The sequence below is a fragment of the Lineus longissimus genome, chromosome 5, assembly GCF_910592395.1.
Source record: "Lineus longissimus chromosome 5, tnLinLong1.2, whole genome shotgun sequence".
Lineage (NCBI taxonomy): Eukaryota > Metazoa > Nemertea > Pilidiophora > Heteronemertea > Lineidae > Lineus > Lineus longissimus.
Window position 1 is genome coordinate 3716217 of NC_088312.1, and position 18861 is coordinate 3735077.

Consider the following 18861-nt stretch of genomic DNA (forward strand, 5'->3'; position numbering starts at 1 on the left):
CTAGTCTTGCCCTGTTAACTGTTTTGTTTATATTCTCCCTACTTCTACAGTGATAAATTCAAATATTCTACTAGTGCTGTTCTGCCAGTTGTGTAAGTCATGGTACATTTTGCATGAGATTTTCGACTCTGACTATAGTAAAACTTGTTTGTGGGCTTAAGTATAAGGTTTTCTTGAGGTTTGACACGTTTGTCAATAATTTGTTTATCGTTTACCGACAAACAACCCACCACAATAGAATAACTTTGCTGATAATTCAACACTTAGCCTATACATTAAGCCGATCAATTTCCAATTCCCATTGACAATTTGAATAATAAAGATACCAGAATTCGAAATGAATTTCCCTTTATCTGTCGTGACGTTGAAGATAATGGAATTTATTAAATGTCAGTGCTGCATGAAGTGCGAGTCAAAACTCAGTTTTGGATGTTCCTTTTTAAAGTTGATAATCAACAAGGGAGCTTTCGTATTAATACCCGATCAATCATTTGCCAATCCTGCAACTATTCGATCAAAATATCGGAAACTACAATGTACAGCATCTGATGTTATTATTTGTGTTTGTATAGATTCTTTATCGTGTATTGATGCAAGATGAAAAAGATGAAAATGGCCATCATAATTTGCACACTGGGCGGAAATATTAATGCCGATCTGTAAACGATCTCACGCTAAACATTCCTTTTCCTGTGTTTTGAAACACGAATTGTGTCCGGGAATTGAACTATACGCATCACCAAAAGATAGGTCGACGACAGCAAAACGCCAACAGGTCTGGTAGAAGCCAATGCACCACTGCGCCAAAGGACAAAGTCCGGCCAATAGCATTCCGCGAAGTTACTATTTATAGCTCACAAGGTCATTTGCATAAGATATTGATGACGTTTTAGTCACGTGACAGTCGGACATCGACACTTATTTCTACGCATTTGAGCTTATTTCAAAGTCAATTATCTTTGACCCTGCATTGTTTTTAGTATGAATGATACCATAGAGTCAGAGTGAGAAATATTCAGAACAATTATGTAGTATTTCCAACACTCGGACATGTGCCAGATTGAATCTAACTGCTCCAGTTAGAAAGCCTGAATCCATAACGAAACCGCATGTTTGTCCGACATTGCCTGTAATTCAGCGATGGGGAAATAGAGGGCAGCAGCTGCAGTGACGTCATCTTCGCGGAATGCTATACACCGTGAAGGTCCACACTCAACCACTGCACCGCAAGACATGATTTCCAATGGGAAATGAACCTATCATTCCATTAACTCCTTGCGAAATAACATGGATATTTCAATTAATCAAAACTTTGCTGCCAATTAGGCCTTAGGCTTCCTGTGAGATCAGATGAGGGTGAATAACGTCCCCATAGATGTGATATGACCTTTACATGTAAATGGACAACGTTTCTAAGCTTTCTGTCCAACTTGAGGTGACGATGGTGTTACACTAAGGGTTATGGAGGAATCCATTTTCTGCTGATAAAATAGCTTTACCTCGCCATCTTATGGTACATGCCAAGTTACGCCGCAAAATTCACTTCCTTTTTGTGCTCGGAGGCAGATTTATTTCTCCCTAGGTGCGAAAAGTGCAGTGACATGGCCGCTCGGGTCGAACTAGCTTGAAATTTGTACCATTTTTTTCTTGTGAGCGATAAATCCTTCAGGCTCTCAGCCTGTTATTTAATGGCTAAAACGTTCTTTTAACGAGCAGTGCCGCAAGTAATGTCACTTTCTCGCCTAGTTCCAGTACGCCCCTCCAATTCACACGATGCAATGCACAAGGAGGGAAGCTAGCTGTTTAATTATAAGAAGTATAGAAGCTTGTTTCAAAGTTTCTATTCTCAATCTAATTTTAATCTAATACAATGTAGACCAATTAAATTGTCACATTAAGGGTATAAATTACCGCCTGCTCAATACAATGCCCTTTATTTTCCGTGCCTTTAGTCGGTATCACTGCGAGCTTCGGTAAAATGTTCCCAAATCGCTCCAACACTCATTGCTATGGAATTCCGAAGTTGTCAGAAAAAATTAAAGGTTGGCAGTAAGGCAGTTTTCCCATTTTAATTGTCAAAATATAAAGTTATTTTAAACGACGTATTTTTTTCGGCGATTGTCTATCAAACTCAAGAACGTTTTACGGTTGTGTAATTGGATTGAACTAACCGTTAGTGTATCTTTTTGAGGACGATATAAAAGGCATTCGTGATTTATTAGAAGATAACGGACTAAATGGGCCAAACTGTGGGTTGCCGCGGAATCCTTTACGATCAACTCGAAAAAAACAGGTAGGGGTCGATATATATTTTATCAAAACTGGTTCAGTATAACTTGATTTCATGCACGCAGAGTGGTATGATCGTTCTTTGAAATTGTACTTCGTCTGAATTACATGCATCGTCAGTACACCCAGACACTTCATCAGTGAGTGACGTGTCGGTCATTGTTTGTCTATTCGCCTGCAAAAGATGGATGACGTCGCCACCAGAATAAAAAAAGGGTCACTCAATGATGAAGTCTTGCAATGCACACATATTTTCAGAGGTAAATTTTCAAACTCAGTGATAGAATTAACTTACCAGCGCGTATGTTTTGAGTTTGAGATCAACAGGTGTTTGCTACTACAGGTATGATTATGAAAGGCTTTCTCTCTCCTCAAATCTCACTCAAAACATTAAATCGTATTTTAGAGGTTCCGGTGCCAATTAGTAGGTTGGTGTGTCATTCGATATACAAGGTAAGAAGTGGAACATTCTTCAAACATGTGCTAAATGTGGAGGCGTTTAAAGAAAACAGCTGGAAATGAATTAAGTTAGATCGAATACATCGGAGAAATACTTAACCTGTTCTGTCTGTTCGTTGTGTACTTTCTTAGCCGAAGGTACTGTGGTCAATTAGGGTATTGGTAATGTTACCGGAAAGAAGAGTCCATTCCGCATTGATCATCCCTAACAACATAGTAAATGCTCTTTCACTCTGAAAATTAAGGTTTTTTAGCTTCAGGGAAATCAAAAACCCTTTGAGGGTCTTCACAAGGTCAAAAACTTAAATTTAATTTTATAATTTTTTTGAAAAATCTTTAGGGGTGCGTGTTGTGTGAAAACCCTTCAAAGTTTCTCAATTGCTCAAAACACCGTATATTTAAGATTGTTCCTTCCTGTAGGACAACACGTAGATACCCCTTTGGCGACGGTGGTACATGTCGATGTCGTGCGTATCACTGTACGGCCTACAAGAGAACACTTGTTATTCAAACTACTACATAAGTACATATCCTGGTCAATAGTGAAGATGATTAAAAGAAGTCAGATCATCTGTTAAAGACAATGGCCATGTTCGACCAATTCCCTTTCTACATGTTATCATGTCACGGGGTGTTCTATAGAATAGACAGGACCATTTGACTTTCATGGCAACGGGCAGCGTATTTGCCCGGAGATACATCTGGCAATGTCAGGCTGATGGGTTCTCTGCATGATGTATTCTTCCATCGAAAAGACCTTTCAGGAGCCTGCTTAACCTTGAGGGCGATGCGTTATTGCAAACAAATTCATAATCTGTACCCCAAAAGGAAAGTTGCTTTCTTTATAGGTTATGATGAAGGATTGTTATTCGTGATTCATGATTTAAAAACAAAATAAACAAGAACAAGTATCACCCTGTTTTCGTAAATATCCTATGGATACGCCGTGCGTAACTTCGTGGGAAATAGAAATACAACATTCTAAAGAAATCCGCCCAGTTTTCGCGCAGCGGTCCAAGATAAATCAGCCCTAAGATAATATTTACTTCTGAAAGCGTTCATTGCGAGGAGTAGGCTAATTCAACCTCGCATCATTGGATCAGCTGCAGAGTACATGGCAGGGAAGCAGGTGGCGGTGGTTCTGAGAGTTGGAACTTGTACAGCGCGGACTGTGAATTAGCTTTGATCTATTATGATATCGTAGCAATTCCGTACCCTCGCCGACAGTAAAACTCAGTGGAAAAGCTTTGATAATCGGAATTTTCTTCCAAAATAACCTACTGGGGATGAATCTGGTTTTACCAACCGTGATTGCGATGATGAATGGGAAGCAAAGCAATGCACATTTTAAATATTTCTACCTTAAAGGAATAAACATAAAAGCATCAATGTTATGTTTTTCGTATATCCTTACCTAATTTCCCTTTGGTGCATTAAGCCAAACGTCATCGCAATAGTGAATGAGGACGAGAACAAGCAGTGCACTTCGAAAATGAACATGTAATTGTAGAATACATGTACATGACTTCCCCTTTTTATTCAAAATGTTGTAAAATGTTGCTGTTGAACATTCCTGGATCACCTTACCTTCTTTCTTTATATGAGCTTGGGATTTTTTCTCAATTTATTCTCAGTTTATTAAAAATAATGTGTTTCGCTGTTTGCGAATTTATTTACTGTCTTCCTGAATGGCCGTGTAAGGTTAACTGCGAAATGAATAGTCTTTGCCGAACACTCGCACATGAATTAGTTATTCGAACAAACGAGTAATTTCATGACTTTCTGCATCTTAATGTCTGTTGAAATGCAAATGGGCGAAATGTTTAATGACCAATTCCACCAAATATGTTTTTTCCTATTTTAATCTCTAACTTGATGAATAACTAATAGTGCATTTGCTGCGGATGAGGCGAATGGGAAAAAAATGCACAGAAAGTTCTTGATATGCGACAGTGGCAATGTTTTTCTCTCGTATAGACGAATTTTTGATGTAACTTCGTCTGTTGATGCGGCAGTTGTAGACTCCCGGTACGCCCTTGGCAGTGCGAGGATAATTTCTAATTGGGCATGCTCTTTTAACTAAATGTACAATCCATGATTTACATTATTTCAGATGGGTGAGCAATGACGGGAGGATCGCTTATTACAGGGCAGTTTGGTGAGTTACATTTATATTTACTGAGTTACAGTTGGTAACTCATTGTCTTCGATCTTTCTTAAGAAAACCATCCTAGCAGACTTGTAACATTTAAAAAGACTTGTGTGCTTCAGTTTTGGCATCCGCGAAGAAATAATCATCCGTCCTTGAATCTGGCCAACGATTTTGTTGGTTAAAATGTGATGATATAGATCAAGCGGCGGCCTTGAATTCGCTGGTGGGAAAAGTCATCCCTAGTCTAGTCACCCCTGGCGATGCTGGTTTACATATTCTGATAAGGAAGAGAACAACAGCTCTCCCGCAAAGAAAAGGTCAAATACAGATTTTGGAAATCAAGAAAAGCCTGCCGGAAAATGGTCGATTTTACGCTATTCAATTACAAATCGTACATGTACATGTACTTCGCCCAGCAAAAGGATTCGTGTCCTCGATTGGCTGAAAAGTGATAAGGATCACAGTTGACAAAATAAACATTGAATTCCGTAACCGTAGTTACTTAGCATTGATATCTCCATAATGATATTTTTCTTCGCATGGTTGTCACTTACGATGACAGTAATATGACATTTAATTTCCCCTAAACGTGCTCATCCTGCTTAAATCGAGATCGAGTCATGGTTAAGTCTGATGAGGGAGAGAAGGTGTATCGTATTATGACGCTGGAGATGGCTTAAGGAGTTGTCATATTTGGACTGATCTGATTTAAAGGTACATGCACGTGGAGGGAATCGGGCTTGGTCCCGGCAAGGCGATGAAGCTGGCAGATCGATTACAGGATCAATCTCGTATGCTAAGCTCTCCATCTTCAATCAGTGTTCTTTCCAGAGTTGCAACATTGCATCTATTTTGTCCTTTTCTTGAGGGCTGCAGTTATTTTTAATTGTTTTGTGCGCACGCATAAACTACTGTAGACATGGCAGTCAGGTTCCAAACGGAAACTTAACAAAACGTCCTTCTATAATTTCCTGTTTCATAATATTTTCTCTGACATGCTGCCCAAATAATGAGATAACAAATTCATAATGTAATGTTCTGCCGCCGAGTCAACATTTCATACGATCTTTTTTTAATTTCATTTTTCAAATCCAGCGTCTTCATTAATTTGACAGTAGACATCTTTGTCTCAGTTCCGGGGTAATCATACCCTGGGGTGGATTTTATCAAGATTTTTTTTTTTGAAAAATGATTTGTTACGTGTATCAATATTTCAAAATACAAGCAATTATGGTAATTATCGTGACGTCCTTTCTCACTGAGCCACGGACTTATCCGCCTGTAATTAAGTATCCTGCAGTTGAAATCTTCTGGATGTTCTGTGATCAGCAATAAGATACCAGGTCCGTTAATTGGTGTTTGGTTTGATTTAGGCAGAAACTCCTCTGACCGATGAGTGCAAAGCACGCGCTGATTGGGCATTTCTGAAAACCCCCAGGATTCCTGGGTAGTTGGCAGAGGTCTGTGGAGCTATCAATGCTTTCGCCTGATGGCCTCGTGGGTATAGTGCATTCTTCATTTAGCGCATTCGCCAAGACGGCACTTTTACCAGTTGAAGACATACTGTAATCTCTGCACACACGGGCGATACATGTTTGATAAGCGTCATTGATTTCTCAAGTGGTTAATGGACGCCGCACTGAAAACAGGCAATCAAGGTCTCTGGCAACTTTCTGACAACATCAGAGTGTTGACCTTGGTGGCAATATCCCACAGCTTTTTGCATCCACTACTTGCAATGAACAAAAATATCCAAGATCGATGCATTGATATCATGACGCTCCCAACGAAAACATCATTGGCAGTAGGCCTAATTGATGTATCCACTTTCATACGAAATAGAGAACGCGATTGGAACAACGATCCAACATAATTTCATGTCCCCTGCGCTTCACTCGAACTATTTTTTAAATATACATTTTTAACATATAAAAGGTTTTGCATCTGTGTGTACCGGTCAACTGCTGGACTCGGGCATCTTACTTGCTGGCTATACTTTCTGACTGGTCTCAGGTCGCCATACCCGCACGAATACCCCTCGACAGTTTCTCGTCGCCTATCCCAAACGAGTAACTACATGAAGCGTTCACGGTCAGATTATACCTCCCGGATTATGATAGTTTCACTGGTACACATGCGCCTTTTAACATCAGATATATTGGCCATTCCAGCAAATGACTCTCAGTCTCGATCCGGCCATTTTTTCTATTACCATAATGTGATGAGACGGGTATCTGGCACGAAGCTCATATTGACAATTCGTGGCTGAAAAGTGCGGTGACACAGCAATGAAATTATGGTGATTGCGTGAACGGGCTGTATCCTCAGCAATCAACGACATGGGAAATCTCGTCACTAGGTTTTTTTCGTCAGAGAGCAGAACCATCATGTCTTCTTCACTCTCATGATAGTCTCCTACTTCTTCTTCTTCGTCCAGCTGCTTGGATAAGATCGCTTTCATAACAATACAACTAATCTTTTCCTCATGCCCTAACTCGAGTAAAATGATCCAATCATGAAGTTCTACTTTTTTTAAATGGATTTCAGTGCTGGCTATCAAATATTTTGCCAGTTTATACATCAGTGCGTTTTAAATCGATCAATAAACTATTCAACGTCAATATACGATTCGCGATTGGTAGTTTTATTGGATTTTGATCCGACGACTCCAGGGCAAAACATACCTATTTATTAAATTCCCTCGAACTGGGGCCATCGCCTTAACAAGATTTAACTGACTTTGACTCCGCTCTAACTATGCGTAGCAAATGTCTTTAATTCAGATTCAGGTTGGCATGCGAGGTTTCTAAGGGAGGCTGACTAAAATGTTTAGACACTTTTGTATATTTCTTCGGCTGTCCAGGGATTTGAAGGTTCATACGTTCATAGGTATAGTATTCTTAGCTTGTTATGACTGTACAGTTGATAAAACTATTTCACTATTCTGTACTGAATTAGGCCGCCACACAAGGTTTCTAGAGGATGCTGACTCTACTGACTGGACGATTTTCCGTTTTTTCCAGTTTCCCAAGGACTAGAAGGTTTATAGGTTCCAACTGAAAAGGGTGTTGTGGCTGATAAAAACATACAACCACAGAAGCCACTGTCTACTGACTAGCGGTCGGTGTACACTGTTAAAATGTGTGTAACATTTTCGGCAACATGTCGTTATCACACCTTGAGCTATTGACATTTTTTCGTCAACATCTCAGTAAAAACTGGGTGACATGCTCACAAAATTTTATGCCCGAATACACTGTCAACATTTTTGGCAACATGTTACCTGGCCAACTTGTTACCAAGAATGTTGCCGACAATACAGTCAGAGCTTTAAGTTGGCACACAAATTTAGATGCCGAGTCGACTGGCCTTATGATTTTTTTGGTTGCCCGAGAACTTGAACTTTCAGATGGTAAGAGATGTGGTAGTTTAAGCATGTGGAGTATGATGAAAAACCAACAGTATACACGTCAATTTATTTACATAATTAGGGTGATCAATAATCAGGACAAAGGAGGGGATTTGAATTTGCATTTTTCTCCGATAGCCCATGGACTTGAAAGCAGGTTGAACTCCTCGGTCAAAGAGGGAAATTCACAGCACGTTCTTGGCTGATGAAAATGTAACATTACCGACAGACTACATCGGGCCCTTTGTCTTAACATTGGGAGAGGCGGACGACAGGATCAATCTTAGATGATTTGTCTTGCCTTTGGCTGCAGTGTCGATTCGTCTGGTATTGTCCTGGCTAATTCTATTACCTCAGGGGGTAAGTGTGAGAGTTGTGATATGAAAAGAGGAGAGTCAATCTGGTCTGGCTCATGAATAACTGTTCTTATTACATACACTGTACTTGTATTGGTAATCAGGAGTTTGCTTCCGGTGATATTAGTAAACCAGGTGTGATTCGATGGTAATATATAGGCCTATGATCTCTATCTTACATTTCATTTGTAGGTGCGCGTTTTAGGGTGGTTCTTAAGTACACAATTATTGACCCAGACAAAGTCACTGAGAAGAAGAAAACTGCACTTACTGAAGTTCATTCGGAAATGTTCTGATTCTTCAGAAGAGGGTGCCAGCAGATTACCATCAGTCCAAGGAGGATACCGCGGTGACGTCACGGCTTTTCCAAGATGGCGCTGCATATTGTAAACAAACTCGATCCACGGCCAAGGGAAAATCAAGTCATCAAAAAAGTTAGATTTTTCGCATCAAATCAGAGTTATTAGTACTTTTCTGCTATGAAATAAGTCTTCAGACAATAAGCTATCATTTGAATAATGAAAAGTGCTGTTTTGATGGGGAGAAATAGGGTTTTTTAAACCAAATAGCCGGCACCGATCTTCCAAAATTAGCGATGGTTTCAAAACAGTCTCCCAGATATGGGGCAATCTCTTCATTATCATAATGGGATTTGGAGGCATGTTTACAGATTTTACAAGTTCGAGACCTGTAATACCTAAAACTCGCATAGATCCCCATAGATCCCCTCTATTTGTCGAGTTAGCGCCCCTGTAAGATCATGCATTTTCGGACACTAGAACGAAATCTTCCTGCGGATATCGCGGTTTCGGTGATGATTTAAGGAGAAATTGACTGTTCTTAGAGTTGTATGGGACAGAAATGAGTTCATACTTCATGAATACATGAATATATTATGATATGGGCGGGCTTCTAAGTCAAAACAATAACAAACTCAACTGCATCTCTACCGTGTATCGCGTAGTGCATTGCCTAGTGTATTTCGTAGTGTATTTTAGCGGAGACATTATTTCCCATTATTTCCGCACTTTGGCCACGCCAAACGTCTTTTTTATTCGCGGAAGTTAATCTGCTCTGTAAATTTTATTCTACACAGGAAGAATCCATACTAGGTATTGCAATATTTCATGTCTATTGGTGTTTTTGTGTACAGGAGCGCACCAGACAGTAAGACATGGAGATGTGTTCAGTGCTGGTGCTGTCAGTAGACTGAATCTGATTGGCCATAGCGATCACTAATATGGGTCGGGATCACGTGATGTGACGTCACCGCGGTATCCTCCTTGCCATCAGTCTAGACGAAATAAGACTGCAGCATTTTCATAGTCATTCATATCAGCGCTTCATTTACTGATCTTCATTGGGCGGGTAAAGAAACGAACGGAAATAATCTGCATCATTTGAGAGCTCACACCGCCAAAAGCGATTCATACCGACAGACATGCAAATGAACTAAATTGCTCACTAAGATGAATATCTATGATCGCTTAATTCTTATACTCGCCCAGTTTGCCCCTGGCTTTATCTTCCTCTAACTGCACCATGCGCCATTGTGATACGAAATGTACAGGGTGTACATTCGCGACTTCACTCCTGATTCCTGACGAGTGTATTGAATGTGTATTTCATATATAAAATTCAATTTCAGAACGTTATTTTGCCGCCTATACATGTACATGTACCTCGCAGTTATAAGAATTCATGCCTATAGCCTAATACACGGCCTATTGTCTTTAAACAAAGGCTGCTCGCACCTGGTCCTAAATTCCCTTTGTTCAACCGTCTTATGAAAGGGTTATCAGGACAAATATTGATAACATCGACCCCCACGGAACAACCTTCATATAGTCGATAGACCTAAACCGGCATAGGTATATAAACGTAATGTTCTATTTTTCGTTTTAAACAAGCGGACCTGCTCAGTGGCCTTTAAAGACAAGACCATGTACACCCTGAATATCAGCAGGACCCTTTTCATACAGCTCTTCTCGAAGCCATCGTATAACGTGTATGATTCAGTTTAAATCAAGATCTTTATAGTGATTGCTAAAACCCAGCGTTAAGATTCCGGATGGTTCTTTAATCGCTGTCATGACTCGTGTCCACCGCTCAGCTATAGGAAAGAAGATGTGAATACCCAACAATGGCAGCAACTCACGTCGGTCAACATTAAAAGAAACGGCATAAAGACACGAAGTCCTATAACTGACTTTGGATATGTCAGACTCAGAATATATGAGTTTGAACTTTTGACTCCGATTTTTATAAACCTGATAGAATCTGGTGACATTTAATAGGATACCTTACTTAGACGTCAGGGAACACCTGCGGAAATTGATTTTCCCATTATCGGATACGAGAAATTGTCACATTTGCTTTCACACTGGTTGATACCCGCAATTATGAATTGTGTGTCAAAATGAATGTATAGACACTGTATTTGACGTTTTGGAGGTGGCTGATATTGGTAAAGTGGTATGCTCTAATGCTTATAAGAAAACTGTAAACTCGTGTCAGAGTGTGACCGAAAATGCTTTCACCTAGACATAATGATAACTTTCGATGATTGTGAAATTTTTTAGTTATATCCAGTTTCCAAGTCTATTTGTGGTCCAATGGAATGTTCTGTCAATACTTTTCTGACACTTCATTGAAATAAGATGTGGATACGTCTGCTGTTCCACTGCACTAAACAAACCCTGACACAACAAGTGTGAGGAGTGTAGAGTATTCGGATTTCGTACATTACACAATCATGTAGCACGGTCAATAATGTTTTGTGCACTTTCTGTCGTCACAATATTAAGTCGAGATGTAAAATGTCAGCTGGCCTTGATAGAGATACCTATCTTCGTCTAATGTTGGGAATCGGTGATCCATCATACCCGCCTTATTTCTCCATGTCGTTTGTTGACGTGACCAGCAGATTTTCTATGTGTAGTGTGTCAATGCTTCATGTATGTGGAAAGATTCTTTGAAAAGCGTAATTAAAAAAACTTAATAAAGCGTCTTCAATTCACTATTCGTTTCGCTGGTTGTAGTTTACGCTGTACCTTTTTTCCCGGAGCCAGACGAAACATCGTCAATGCTTCGCCTCGGAACACTTGCCGCGAATTAATCCAATGTCCACCGGAGCAGTCGGAGAGCAAATTGCCAATCGATGAAAGAAAATACCTACACTGATCAAGAAGCTTGCTATTGACAAACCCATATCGTATATCAATAGGCAGCATCCTTTGTTCGTGTCTTCTTCAGCCAGAAAGCCACATTGTCAACATCTCTACTCGGGGACACAGTCTAAATTGAAACCAACTGACAATGGTTTATCTAAAGGCTGGCAATCCTTAGGGGGTGCAATGTTAGAATGTACGGGAACAGCGGTTTGCCTTTAGCTCCTGTCACAATCTCTCTGTAGCCGCTGCAGACTAAGAAGAAAAAGAGCTTGCCCTCGGCAAGTCACCCCGTGGGATGCCAACTTCATGATGGTGAATGTAGAGGTACCTGGTCCACCGATTATATAGAATAAGTTGGAATCTGCATGCGGTGTCCATCTAGGGCGAGCGGGGGTATTGGGAAAATAAAACGATTTCGACTGTAGTTCCCCTTCGAGTATGAGTCGTATGTTATGAACGAATTGCTAGTAATGTACAAAAAAACCCGGAGAAATTGATATTTCAACATATTTTAGATAGTCCTGTTGTAAGCAATGCTGTAGATAAGCAATGGTCTCGTATAATAACATCTAAAAACATGATAGGCTTCTTTTTCTACATGAAACCTCTCAACAGAATTGTGTATGTACTTGCATACATACAAGTACAAAGAAAGAAATGAGGAGAGGACATGATAAACTTTTTTATATACTTCTAAAATGTGACTTGTACTATGACTCATTGTAACTGCATGCATACGTCATTCGTTAGCCCAAGAAGGATGGTCACGTATGATTTATCCAAGGTTAGTCTTGAACCAACAAAATGATCTTTTGGTAATGAATATCGACAATCATGGCACGAGAGAATCGCCGTTCAATCTTCAGTTCGGATCATGGTGCAAAATGGCGTATTGCCATAACACCTATTGCTTGATTGGGTTGATGACAGTCGTTGGGAGCGAATGTCCGGGGCGTTAGAAGCAGTTACTGTGGCCAGAGATTTCCAGATATAGTCCCAGCGCTGTCAATAAGAGAGATATCAACATGATCATTTTGGTGAGGGGAAACGGTAGCACTACGTTTAATATCAATATGTCAAAATTACCAAATGAGCACCACCCACAGCTTTTATTTCGAACTAGAAACGCAATAAAAACGCATTGTGTCTGAAAATTGCGTAGAATAATTACTTTGTGTCCAGACGATTTGCTTGATAAATGTTGAGCGGATGAAGAAGAAATTGAAGTTACTAATCTGCAATCGCCCTACAAGTATTTCCCTTGAGTGATTAAAGTACTAAAATATTGATGCTTTGACGCCTTTAGTGCTAATAGACGTGTCCTATTAAGCGGACGCAATCACTGAGACACGTTTGAGTAGAAGAACGCTGCACCTGCCACTAATCGAACCTATGAATTCGACATATTGCTAAGATTTGTTGAAAACAACAATTTGGCAAATGGCCTATATTTTTAACACATTTTAGAATATAACTGATTGGTTTTTAAAGATCGCGAATTTTTTTTATGAAGTCGCCAAATCAAATCAACAGAACATACCAAATTCGGGTCATCAGCTGATTTCTCAGGTGTCATCTCATGTTACCCAAATTGGTGATGGATTCACCATGTAACTTACAAATGAGGTAGACAAGATCCTTCACGTATTTAGTAAATTCGAAAAAGCTGTAATTTACAACTTTAGTGACAATTTCCGTTTACAACGCCGTTGACACGCGCACTCCCTGTCAAGGAGGTACATGTACAATGTATATTACAACTCCATTACCTGATTATTTTGTTGGAATTTATTTCATTGTGGTAATACTTCCACGCATTTTGAAAAATGATTTATTATTTGAATTACAGCAATATGCCGTTTTCAATTTCCTGGTCTGCGTTGATAAATTTTGAATTTTAACTGCTCGTTTAAAACTTCCCATGACATATGAATGGGACGATTTTTTTTCATTAAGTAATGGATTACGGTTTACATGTGATTTGTGGTCATGTTGTATGTTGGTCCTCTAATTTAAAACAATCGTAATTTATTGAATTCATTTTGCTCGCTCGACAAATACCATATATCGGTCACAGTTCATTAATTTACACATTCAATTCGTGATTTACGACGTGTTTCACCAATATAGGATGCCAAGTGTCAATTTTGAAATTGGTCACTTCATCCATGACAAGAATGCCATTAGCTGAAGTTGCAAACATCTATTAAAGGAGAGGTAGAATTGTTGAAAAGGGCCCACCTTGTTAAGTCCATAATGGCTCAGTCTCTACGCTTGCAGAAAGAAGCCTAAATTTGTAATGGGATTGAAAATGGTTATAGGTGCAGTCACAGCGAGAGAACTAAGCTTGACTTAGGTAATGTAGCCTGTGTTCAGAATGATATAATTTTAATTTGACGGAGTTCTCTTTCCTGGGCAAAAAGTCTTTTTAAACCGCTGATAAATTCCTTTATCATGATCCCTTTAATTGAATTCTGTCTCTGTAATTCGTTGATAGTGCTCGAAAGACAATGTGCTTATCAACTAAGGAAGGCTTCCAAACCTCAATAAAAAATACCGTCTTCCATAACATTACTTTTGCATGAACCATTTGTGATTACTTCTGTCAGTCATCTCATGTATCAGTCAGACATATGGCAACCATGTCAATTACTAGTAACGCCACAATCAGTTGGCGACTTGTGTATAGCTAACGGTCCTTCGGATCATATATGATTAGTATTTCACGAAACATCCTATATCACAAGTGGGATTTGTGGTGGGAATATTTTCACTGAGAGGTCTTGCTAACACTTCGGCGCGTAGAGTATCTCCTACATACGGTGGCTGCTCTCAGCAAACTGAGTTAATAATGGCCAATTTCGCCAGGATGTCGTCGTTCGCTTGGATGGTGTAATATTATGACCACCAGCGGAAATGGCCACATTTGGAGCTGCCAAATCCAGACAATCGGTCTGACATAGCGCCTCGGACTAGAAAATGTGCTATGACGAGACTTGACGACGCACTGGCTTGATAGATGTCGTGCAATAATGCCACCAAATTCATTATAAAGTATAAACTGCGTTAAGTACCATTATAATATTCCCTTTAGTGTCAATGAGAACGCCAAAAGACCAACATCATCAACTGAACCTTTCGGTGAAAAACTGGAGCTGTGCTTTGAGGCTATTTATTGATAGGGTTTCGTCAGATCGAACATCTATTCAGTCTGCTAAGAAAACGCACATTTTAACACACATGTTAAGTCCTTTACCAAGGCTTTTCATAAAAAGAATCATATGTTTTGTTAGTGATGCACAGCAGTTCGAGGCTATTTTCAAAGCATCAACCGCCATCACATGTAATTGAAATGTTCTGCACAAGCTGAAGCGTTTAGGGTAGGATATTTCACGCATGATGGAAAATTTGGAGCAAACGAACAGCCCGGCAATTTCCTCACTTAAGTGCCGGGCAAGCATCTTTCGCCGGGGGAAGTCAATAGTGGATGTTAATTCGAAGAACACCTTACTGATCTAGTGTGTGGTTTTCGGCTTCATATATAAACAAGATCTTACTATACTAAAGACCTTCAGGTGGATTTCTGATCATGCGTTTAACACGAAACATTTTAAAACAGTTTGAATATTTTAAGGATGGGTTTAACGCATATGTCTGCCATCGATATATTTTGGTACCTAAGAGTGGCTATAGGATTTACTTTATCATGTTTTCATTGAGACCCCTTGGCGTGGTGCTGGGGAATCAATGCATGTTATTGCGCGAGTCGAAGCCACTAACTACTGAAAGTGTGTTGATTGCCGTAGATCATGGGCGCGGCGTATCGAGAATCGCCAGAGAGGGAGTAGTTTCGCAGATCTGCCAGGGCCATTCACTAGTCCCCAATGTTATTCTCGTCCAGTTTTAAGGAGATGCATCGCAAGCCCGACCCTCCTCTGACTAAATGCATAGATTGGGGGCGCTATACGATCTCAACACATTTTGTGTTGGGTCATGACCTCATTCCAAGTGCCTGTCAGTGAAAGTCCTGTATATGTATACTATAGTATGTGTTCAGCCACACTCAATGTACTTACCTTACGAAAAAATGACGGACAGTGTATGTGGAAGTGCGGCTCTGAATACGCTTTGCGGAGACCGTCTTCAAGCGATGCTTTTTAAAACTGCCTGCTCAAGGTTTCACAAAGATGTTTTCAAGTGTTTGTCTTCATTTTAAATAAATAAATAGCCATACATAAGAGGGAAGCAGGAGACGATGTAGGTTGAATATGTGCGCATAACGGATTGTCTTTTGGAAAAAAGTCACGCAGTGTTTGAGATGGTCGAGTGATTTTTTCTTTGACTCAATCAACGCTGTCTATACACGTCCAAGCATATTGAAGATAAAATCAACCCCACTATTCGTTGCAAAGCAGGATTTCAATCAGTGTCTGTTTAATCAGCCGTGAGTGCCAGAATCATTCCCATTGGACCAAATATTTACATTTTATTTCATCTTCGTAAAAATCATTCACGCACCATTGAGAACTCACGAGTTTTGACTACATTTGTTATAACAACTTTGGTGTCAAAAAGAACAATGCTTTACATGATATAGAATGTGCGCTTCAGACACCTTAAAGTGCAACTCCACGCTAATTTCATAAGAAACAGTACTCCCTGCATGGTATTATGTTTGTCATCAACATATGTACACGGTGAAATTGGCAATAGAATACCATTAATGACTGTCTGTTTCTTGTGTACCATCCCTCAGATGCCAATTAAGATTATCATTAAGTACAGGAGACCTCAGAACCAGAGATTATGCGTTGGCACTTACAAGATTGGCAATTTGTTTTCGATGACTCTTGGTAGTAAAGTGCCATCAACATCAAATAGGATGGCAGAGATGAACATAATGGGATCGCTCCTTGTTCTTGGTATCTCACAGAGTACGGTTAATTCATTTTGATACTATAATTTCCAATCCTCTGCGTGTTATTTCGTGATGGTCTGCGGCAGATCATGGCCATAGCGGTAAGGCCATTGGGCTCCCCGCCTCACAAGTTTCGGCGAACGTTCTGAGTTGCTGTTTCTTCCCAGAGACGTGAGCGCATTTCATGGAAAAATCTCCTGCCTATAAAAATGTTTTCATCGTTCCTTAACGATTTATGGCTTATCTTCTTTTCAATAAAAGCAAGTATTGATTCTTTAATCTATACTTGATAAAAGTAATGTTAAACAAGTGAACTTTCAGTGCTATTTGTACTAACCCACATGTAAATGTCATTTTGTTTGAAGATGAAATATAGTAATGGTTACTTAGGTTTTTTTACAGCTTGAAAAGGGTACTTATAAAAGGTTATCATTCGAAAGTGCTTCTTTCACATGGTTGAAAATATCAGATGTTATCTTCTCCAGACTCTCAAAACGTCTTTGATCACTTATAATCAAAGCTGTGTTTTGTTAAAGGTGCATTTTACTTCGTCTGAGCTTTAAGTGCATACCCATGTTGTGTATTGATGTATTAATATTTTTCCCAGTATTGTCCTGGGAGCAACTGATGGCTTAAAGAGCAGTCCAGTATTTCCATCACAAAAATTTGAGTCATAGGTGCGGGAGAGCTTTGTTTAAAACAAAAGACCGTGTATTGGGCTATATTCTTTTAACTGTGAGGTAAGAGGCAAATAAACGTAACGACCTTTTTGGTCGTTCCAAATTTACCTTAACAGTCCCACCTTTTAGACGTATATCCACACTAAAGGCGACGTCTGCTTTACCTTAGGCTTAACATATCAAACATGTCCAGTTGTAGGTAGACATTATCCCTTTAAGACATGTAAGACTTGGTCCGCGGCGATAACGAAGGGATAAAAAAGCTACGAGAGAGAGCAAAGGGGAAGGTTTTCCTGACGACAGCTGTGCCCTTAGACATAAAAACAAAAAGGAAGCTAGTGCACAGCTCTTAACGAGATGCCTGCTCGGTCATTAAAATTTACCGATAAAAAAATCTTCATTAGTGATCGCGTAAATGTGTTGGAAATATTGACACTGGTACACGAGAAGACGTCCAGAAGACATTCAAGAAGTCGCCAGGGTGTTTTAAGTGTTGCGATGTATCACGCACACATATGAAATCAGTGAACCAAGAACACTTCGGCTGCAACTCTTCGACAGTGGCGTCTTTGAAAACGAACACGTCAAAGAACAAAAACCAGAAATCTCGTCGGCGGAGAGTTCAATCATTCTCCTGTTGTGGAGGCTAAATGACATAATCTCCGTCTCGATAATGGGTTAGTGTAACCAGTGATCCCTTTCGTTGGAGTTTGGATATCAATCACTGCTCGGTGAGCCGGTTATTTCCTGCCAATGAACCACCGCCGGGAATGTGTCGAAGCCAAGGCCGACTTTCTGAATTAATAAACTATAAGTTGCTTTGCGGTCATTTACCCTGGCGCTGGAAGATCTGTAACAGCCCATGAAAAGTTGTTGATATCGTGGTTCTTGCTATGCCAGTAACAACCCTGGGCCCTGTTCTTCAGTCAGTAATGTAGTTCTGACGTTACTACAAAAAATGAAATTCACTGAAGGAGCGGTTAAGGTAACACTGTCGTGTGTCTCCTACGCCGAATCAGAAACTTATATCAGCCAGGAAATTATGTTTTCCTATCATATGGAGTGTCCTCGTTTGACGTGCAGTGACATCGCGTCCTTGTTGGTGACTTCCGTGTGCCATCACCCAAGTTTTTAAAACTGCTGCAAGTTGCCATGCTCTTATAATTATGGATGGCATTAGCTCGTATGAACCAATTTCCTTAAGTGACATCTTTATTAATTTTTATAACCGCACCAGGCGTAACTGAGAAACCAATGGAGAAAAAAATCTGCACTAAATGTACACACATTTTAAGCTTTCCTTCCAAACTGGTCGATTTATTGCTGAAACTTGATCACTATGTTGGTCGCAAAAAGCAACCATTCGTAGGTGTAGAGTTGCATTGTAAAATCGTTTAAAGGCAAAATGAGGCTGGTCATGCTCAG

General features: G+C 39.8%; 1 protein-coding gene across 1 annotated transcript in view; it reads left to right on the plus strand.

The window, feature by feature from the left end:
• The window catches only part of LOC135488051 (neuropeptide CCHamide-1 receptor-like), a 58651-nt gene that overhangs the window by 27986 nt on the left and 11804 nt on the right, over positions 1–18861 (plus strand). Inside the window, exon 2 of the mRNA XM_064772437.1 lies at positions 4862–4906. The gene's annotated coding sequence lies outside the window, so the exon portion shown is untranslated. The remainder of the gene's footprint in view (positions 1–4861; positions 4907–18861) is intronic.